This window comes from Choloepus didactylus, chromosome 4, assembly GCF_015220235.1.
Source record: "Choloepus didactylus isolate mChoDid1 chromosome 4, mChoDid1.pri, whole genome shotgun sequence".
NCBI lineage: Eukaryota > Metazoa > Chordata > Mammalia > Pilosa > Megalonychidae > Choloepus > Choloepus didactylus.
In genome coordinates, this window is record NC_051310.1 from 13,491,370 (window position 1) to 13,499,599 (window position 8,230).

Below are 8,230 nucleotides of genomic sequence, written 5' to 3' on the forward strand. Positions count from 1 at the left end.
CAGAGTTGACTTAGAGAGAGAGGCCACATATAAGCAACAAAAGCGGTTCTCTGGGGGTGACTCTTAAGCACAATTGTAAGTAGGCTTAGCTGCTCCTTTGCAGTAACAAGCTTCATGAGGGCAAGCTCCATGATCAAGGGCTCAGCCTTCTAAATTGGTAGCCTTCAATGCTTGTGAGAATATCAGTAATTCCCCAGGTGGGGAAGTTTAATATTTCCACATTTTCCCCCAGTCCCTCAAGGGGGCTTTTCAAATACTTCTTTATCCTCTGCCCAAATTACTCTGGGATGTATCAGGGTTTCACACTAACCTGTACAAACAAACCGGCTCTTACTCCCTAGTCAAGGTTTCATGTAATTATGGTGTTTGAATAAACTGACCACACAAGTTGAATTATATAGTGGGCTACAGAAAATAAAGATTTTCCACCAAATAAACATCTCTACCTTTGGTCTCACACAGAAGTTGAAGTTTTAAAACACAGTGAATATCATCCTCTACCCTTTAGTCTGATTTACCTTAGTCCTAACCAAGGCCATTTCATTCATATCTCTAATGGAAGTCTAATCTGTTTTTCAGCTTCTTTAACATTTGCTGTATGGGGCAATGTAAACTTAGTTTTAAAAGGGCAGTCCAATTAAGGGAAACTTTATTATACAATGAATACACTTCAAAAGACATTTGATAGAATAGCTAAAATCTATGGAGACAATTGAAACTACATCCTTTTAATATTGGGCAGTGTATCAGGGTTCTCCAGAGAAACAGAAGTAACAGAATATCTATCATCTATCTATCTATCTATCTATCTATCTATCTATTTAATCTAAAGAGATTTATTATAAGGAATTGGCCCACATGCCGATGAGGGCTGGCAAATCTAAATTCCGTAGGGAAAGCTGTAAGCTGGAAACTCTGATAAAGGCGATGCTGAAGTCCTTTGTTTAAATTCGCCAGGGAAAGCTGGCTGGCTGGAAATTCCAGCAAGAGTCAAAGAAGAAGTTGAGGGAGATTTTCTTCTTCTGATATGTGAAATCCTTAGTTCTCTCTGGCTTTTAAAACCTCAAACTTACTGGACAAGGAGACTCCTCACATTGCTGAGAGCAATCTCCTTCACTGATTGTAGATGCAATCCACTGAGTGTAGACGCAACTGACTGATTATAGATGCAAATCCCATCTACAAAATACCCTCACCATCACAAGCAGGCCAGTGCTGGACCAAACAACTGGACACCATGACCTAGCCAATTTCACTCATGAAATTACCCATCACAGGCAGGGAACACAGGTGCCTTTCCCACAGTCTTATCAATTCAGAAAAAGGTCTCTTTATTTTGGGAGACACCTAGACATCTACAGTAACTCTTAAGATAGGTGAGAATTATATCTAAATAGATTTACTGGACAGAAACAGCAAGTTCACTTAGAAATGAGTATGGAGAATGGAAGAGAGCTCCTCTCATAGCAACCAGATAATTTACCTGTGTCCACTGTGAGATGCTAGTCACCTTCTCCAGGTGGTGGGGCAGCTTTGCTTGAGATGAGGAAGCTCATAAAGAAAGAAGAAGGCTTCTGAAAGGAGGTGGTTCTTTGTAGAGTGGAGAACTAAAACCTATATCATTTCTAACCTACGTTATCTCAGATGAGCCACAAGAGGTGTCACACACCTGCTATGGTGTCCTTGGGTAAAGGGCTGCTTAATCAGGCTCATGAGCAAGGGTGAAGGCTTTGTAGGGACCACCAAGGATTGGCTGAGGGATAACAGCCATGGGAAAGGGTGGTGGGGTGAGGAGGAGACCAATGGGCACACACCCCCTCAGGGCCTCCTGGGACAAACCAAGGAGGGGACTTTGAAGCTGCATTTGGAGCACAAGTATCTAAGGCCTTCATCAAGGAGATGGGGAGCCTTGCCCAGCCTCTGAAAGTGTGCCCTGGAGAGCAAAGAACAGAACTTACCTTACAGAAGGTAAGGCAATAGAGCCCCATGCCTCATTGACGTTGTAGGTCAGTAAAGCAGATGTGCTTAATGGATGTCAAGGGGTGGCTTCCAGCCTGGTCCCTGGTGAAGTTTCCCTTGGGGGCCTTAATGACATTTTTGCCTTAAGAACTTTGAGTGCCTTATGTGAATGGGTGAGAATTTAAGGGCAAGGAGGAGAACACAGAAGGGGAGGTAAGCAGGGGGCATTGTCAGTCAAATGTCCAGTATTTTTCAAGCCTCCTGTCTGTTATTAAGTGAAGGATTTACTTGCATTATCTGACTTGTTTCTGACAGCAGCCTATGAAGTTTCACTATAATCACCTCTTCTTGCCAAGGAGGAACCCAAGGCTGAGAAGGTTAAGTGGTCTTCTTAGAGTCCCCCTGCTACTAAGTAACAGAGCCAAGATTTGAACCTGAGCCTTTTGACATTGCAGCCCATGCTTCCAACCAGCAGCACTTCCAGAGGTGGAGTCAGGTGGGGCAGGGAGGTCCAAGCTGAAAGAAGTTTCCAAAGGGAACCCAGGGAGAAAGAGGCAACTGGGGCTGTGGTTCCCACACCACTGGGCTGAGGATCTCCTCCCAACGCAAGCCTGTGCCACTTGCTGTGTCCCTGGGCTCTTGTGGGCAGGGCAGCCAGGTTTCTCTGTGCATTTTTTGGGGACTCTTAGGTGAAATGCCCCCGTGAGTAGAGGTTTAGCTCTATTTTACCTACTGTCGATCCCTGCAAATGATCAACCTCCTGAGACAAGGTTCATCCAGGGCTGCTCCATTTCCCTCCTCTTCTCCCAGCCCCCTGCAGGCACCGAGCTGCTTTGCCTCTCCCCTCGGCCCAGGACAGCGTAGGGCCAGCTTCCCACTCTGTTCATCGTAGGCCGACAGCTTCAATAGTGGCTTCTCTTCCTCCCTTGTCCCTTTCTCGGGTCTTTCTGCTCTTCCACAACTCCCCTAAAAGTCCACACTTCTATGAACAGTTTTGCAAGAAGAATCTCCATTAATAGCAAAAACAGAAAACAAGGGAATTAAGTTTCAAGTCAATCCAACCTGTTCTTTTCATTTGTTCATTCACCTGTTCATTCATTTATCCAACAAACATTTATTAAATACCTATTTGGTGCTGGCACCGTGTTGGGTTCTGGGCATTAGACAGAGAATAAGACCCCTGTTTAAGTTTCCCAGGCTGCTCAAAGCAGATACCACAAAATAGATTCAGCCTAAACAACAGGAATTTATTAGCTTACCCTTTGAGGCCATGAGAATAGCCAAATCAAGGCATTATCAAGGCGATGCTTTCTTCCTGAAGACCAGCTGCTGGCAGTTCTCGGCTCCTCTGCCACATGGCAAGGCCCATGGCGGTGTCTGCTGGTCTCTCCCTTCTCTCCCGGGTTCTGTTGATTTCAGCTTCTTGCTCCCATGGCTTTCTCTTTGTCTGGATTTTGTTCTCTTATAAAGGACTCCAATAAGAAGATTCCATTCCAAATTAGGTGGGTCACACCTTAACTGAAGTAGACTCATCAAAAGGTCTTACTTACAATGGGTCCACACCCACAAGAATGGAGTAACTTTAAGAGCATGTCTTTCTGGGGTACATAGATCTTTAAACCATCACAACCCCATGCCAGCCCAGACCTCTTAGTAGACAAAAGAGGCAATTCCGGCAAGTATAAGAGCTATGAGACAGGAGGTGGGGGAGATGGTAAGGAGCTCACAGGGAGACCCGTAACTGGGACATGGGAGAGCAGGAAAACCTTCCCAGAAGTTGGAAAGGCTAAGTGGATCCAGGAAGGATGAGTAGGAATTACTTGGCAAAGGGGAGGAGAATAGGTGGGTGAGTATATTCCAGGCAGGGCAAAGAGCACATGAAGGAGTCCAAGGCCTGCCAGGTGGCAAAGAGCTTGGCATGCATGTGCTGCTGAGAGGCATTCAACATAACTGGGCACTGCAGATCCAGGTGGTGTGGGGTATTTGAGCTACCCCTCCCAAGGTGAAGGACAAGCTGCTGCATCTGGCCTCTCCTACAATGCTTAGGTCGATTTCTTTACCTGGATATGCTTCTCTGGCCCATTTAATGAGCAACTGGGAAAGCTGCTAGCCATGCACATGCCCTTGCACACACCTGCACACACCTATCCTCTCTCTCCCCTGCTGTCACCCTCCCCTGGAGGAAGTGCCCGTGTCCCTCCTCCCCCTCAGGACATGTCTGAGTTTCCTGGAGCTGCTGTGACAAAGGACCACAAACTGTGTGGTTTAAAACAACAGAAATGCATTCTGTCACAGTTCTGGAGCCTAGAGTCTGAAATCAAGGTGTCAGTGGGGCCAAGCCTCCCCAGAAGGCTCTAGGGGAGACTCCATCCTCACCTCTTCCAGCTTTTGGTGATTCCTGGTGATCTTTGGTGTTCCTTGGCTCTTTGGAGCATCACTCCAATCTCTGCTTCTATCATCACATGGCGTTTCCCTCTTCAGGTTTCTGTCTCCATGTCTCCTCTCCTCCTCTTGTAAGGACCTTGGTCATATTGGATTCAGGGTCCACCCCACCCCAGTATGACCTCACCTTAACTAATTACATCTACAATGTATTTATTTCCAAATAAGATCACATCCTGAGGTTGGGTGTTGGGACCTCAACATATCTTTTTGGAGGACGCAATTCAACCCAGAGGAGGGCAGGTCCCTTTCCCCTCCTTCCTTAAGGACTTTCCCCTGCTTTCCTCTTCCCCATAGCTCATGACTTTTATTGTCATCCTTTGCTGGTTTCTCCTCTCCTGACTACTAGATGATGTCTCTCATCTCACTAGGGCTCAGCCATCAAAATCATCTGCACTCTGACTCTTCCCCAGCCTGAACCATCTCTTTGGAGGTCCAGACTCTTATATACACCTTCCAACTGACATCTCTTTTTGGATGTTTCACAGCCCCTGCAACCTTTGCTCCTTCCCAGAGTTGTGCTTCTCCTCTCATGACCCATGTGTCAGAGAATCTCAGTGCCATCCATCCATGTGCTGCAGACAAAACCTCCCCCTCAGCCTCCACATCCAATCCCACAGCAAGTCCTATGGGTTCTACCTGCAAAGTGCATCTTAAATGTGCTCCCATCTCTCCATCTCTTCTGAAGTGTTCCTAGACCAGGCCACCACTATCTCTTGCCTGGATGATTTACCCCAGACTTCTAACTGCTCTCAGATACAGTTTTGTTTTCCCAATCCTTTTTCACAATGAAGGGCAATCTTCTTAAGACAAAAATTGGGTCATGTCATTCTTCTGTTTAAAGCCCCCCAATAGCTTCCCAATGCAGTCAGAATGCCACCTAATCCCACACAGCCCTGCCAGGTTTGGTCCCTGTGGATCTCTCCAGTATTACCCATGACTCCTCCCCTCATTCCCGATGCCTCCGTCCCAGTGACCTTCTTACTTCCTTAAATGCACCCAGCTCTTTCCCATCTAAAGTAAGTCCTTTCATGCTAGTGCTTAGAGCCTTACTTTTCATAGTTGTGATCATCAACCTTTCTATTGGCGGGTTGTTTTCCTCTCTGTATCCTCCTAGAAAGCAAATTGCATGAGGAGTTTCTTTGTTCATTGCTATAGTCCACGTACTTAGTACAGTACCTAGCACATTTTAGGTGCTTGAGAGATTTTAGGTATTGAATGGTAAATGAATGGATGTCCTGTCATGTCTTAAACAGGGTTCCTACTATGATGTGAAGCTTGACTGTCCTTTGCATGAGAAGATGAGGAAAATTTCCATATGTGATGCTTCCCAGCACAGGACTTCAGAGGATGGACTACAGCTCCAGAGGCTTTCCACTTGCTGCTGGGACCATATTTTATCCATATTTTGACCCACAGTTCCAAACCTGTTTCCTAGGACATAGACAATGCTCCAAGAATGATCTTGAAGGAATTATTTCTCTGGATGCTCCATGGCACTTTCCCACATGATTCCCTTTGAAAAATTTCCAAGACCCTTATCCACAAGTCACTCTTTAGAGGGCAAGAAGTAAAGATGGAAGACAAGAGGATTGTGAACCTGGCTGTCGAATCAGGAGCCAAGGCCCTGAAAATACTTGCAGATATTTTCCAGACCACACCAGATGGCCCTCACCCCAGGCAACAGATACATTTTTTTAAAAACAATCTTGTGCGTACATTTTTTTTCTTTTGGAACCCATAGGGAAGCTTGTTATTTAATGTAGGGTTTCATACTGTGTGTGTGTGTGTGTGTGTGTATATGTGTGTGTGTGTGTGTGCCTGTGCTTTTCTGATGACACTTCCCTCCTTGAATAAATTCAACTATTTTAAATAGGCTTATTTTCACAAGATTTCCTACAACACTTAAGGTACTAAAATGCAGTGGAAATTTTCAACAAGAGGCCATAGTAAGCAGTGTTTCCAAAATTATTTGACACCAAAATCCTCCCTTGGTGTTTTAGCTCCAGAGGTAAGTATTTTGGTAGACATCCTTTGGGAAAAGCTGATTTGAAGATGTTTTGAAAAGCCTGCATTTAACTTCACTTCCTTTGCAATGAACTAGAATTTTAAATATTCTGTTCCCTTAGGTCAAGATATCGTGGTATCACCACAGCTCTGCTTCCTTCCTGAGCCCTGTGACCAGGCCTCTCACCTCTGGGGCCCCCAAACGGGTGGCTGGTGATGCCTTTTCCACCAGGTAACTCTGACATCTTCCTCCCTGGTTCCCCCAGACAATTGAGAGATGGCTGCTAATGCCAGCCTCACGTGGAAGGAGAACTTCAACATGCTTTTTGTACCCCACAGTGCACATGGACACGATAAGGAGACAGAACTAATAATTCATATCTGACTAAGAAGTTATTTGCTGCAGTGATTAAAATGCTCTAAGCTGGAAATGCGCCCGGGAGGATACTTCTACTTCTCTCTGAAAGGGATGGCTGATCAGTGAGCTAAACTTCTGGAACCAAGTGACATGAGGTAAGTTATTCTGTGAAATATTCTTTCGATTCATGCTGAAGCCTCAAGTCTCAATCCTTTTGAATTTTCCCTCAGAGCTCCTCACTTCTTCTGTGCAAAAGTCTTATTTTCAGGAAATGAGCATCTGGTCATTTGCTATTATATTTCTAGAAAATGAAAGAAATCAAACAGGAAAAATGTTGTTCTGGATTTCATTACCAGCCCAAAGCCCCTTAAACAACCTTAATTGTGGTTCTTTTGGTTCCATATATAGAAACTCACTTCATATAAGCTCAAGGGGTAAAGAAAGGAATTTATTGGATATGTGGATATTTCATGGCCCCAGAGAATTAACACAGCCTACTGGAACCAGGATCCTGTCCTCCCTCGGCATCACTCTCCTCTGTTCCTAACCGCTCTTGCTCAGCTTTCACCACTTTGACACATGATTCACTTCACCACCAAGCATTTTCTGAGCATCTATTTATTATAGGCTAAATACTGCTTGGTTCTGGGAATATAACAGTTAGCAAAATGTCTCTGCTGTCTTGGAGTTTCTGGTGGGTGGGGCAAAAAGTCAACCAGCAAATATATAATTTCAAATTGCGGTGAAGGCTATGGAGAAAACGAGGAGTGTGAAATAATAGAGAATTCAGTAGTGGTGTAGGGAATCCAGATTTGGGTATGATGATCAGGGAAGGATTCTAAGAAGGTGAATTTCAAGCTGAGACAACTGTGGACAGACATGGCTCTCTTTCATTCAAGCAACCACTCCAGATGGAATCTAGCTTCTTTTACTTCCGGTTATATATTCCTGGAAGAGGACTGGAGACATGACAGTGCTCTCTGCAGAGAGGTCTGGGAATGGGAGGATGGGGTTTCAAGAACCAGAGCCAGCTCTCCTCCCAACCCCAGCCATCAGCCCATGGAGGGAACAACCTCCCTGTCCTATATTAAAAAATATAGGAGAATGTTTACATAATTTGGGGATGCTGAAAGCTTGTAAAATATGATATGTAACCAATAAATCATAAAGTAAAACAATGGCAGATATGATTACAGATTACATACCACTGGAACTGATCCTCAACAAGGTGGGGAAGGAAGCAAAATTCACACTTCTTAGCATCTCCTCTCACACTCCTCTCTCTTTCCTTTGGATTGTTCTATCTGCTCCCACACCCCTGCACACACTTAGCACTCCACTCTCTCACCCTGAGTACTCAGTGTGGAGCACTCTAAGAGCAAACCAGAGATTCAACTTTTTTTGTTTTTAATCCATCTAGAAACCATTGCTTGCATATGTGCATTTGGGTGCAAGATATGGACT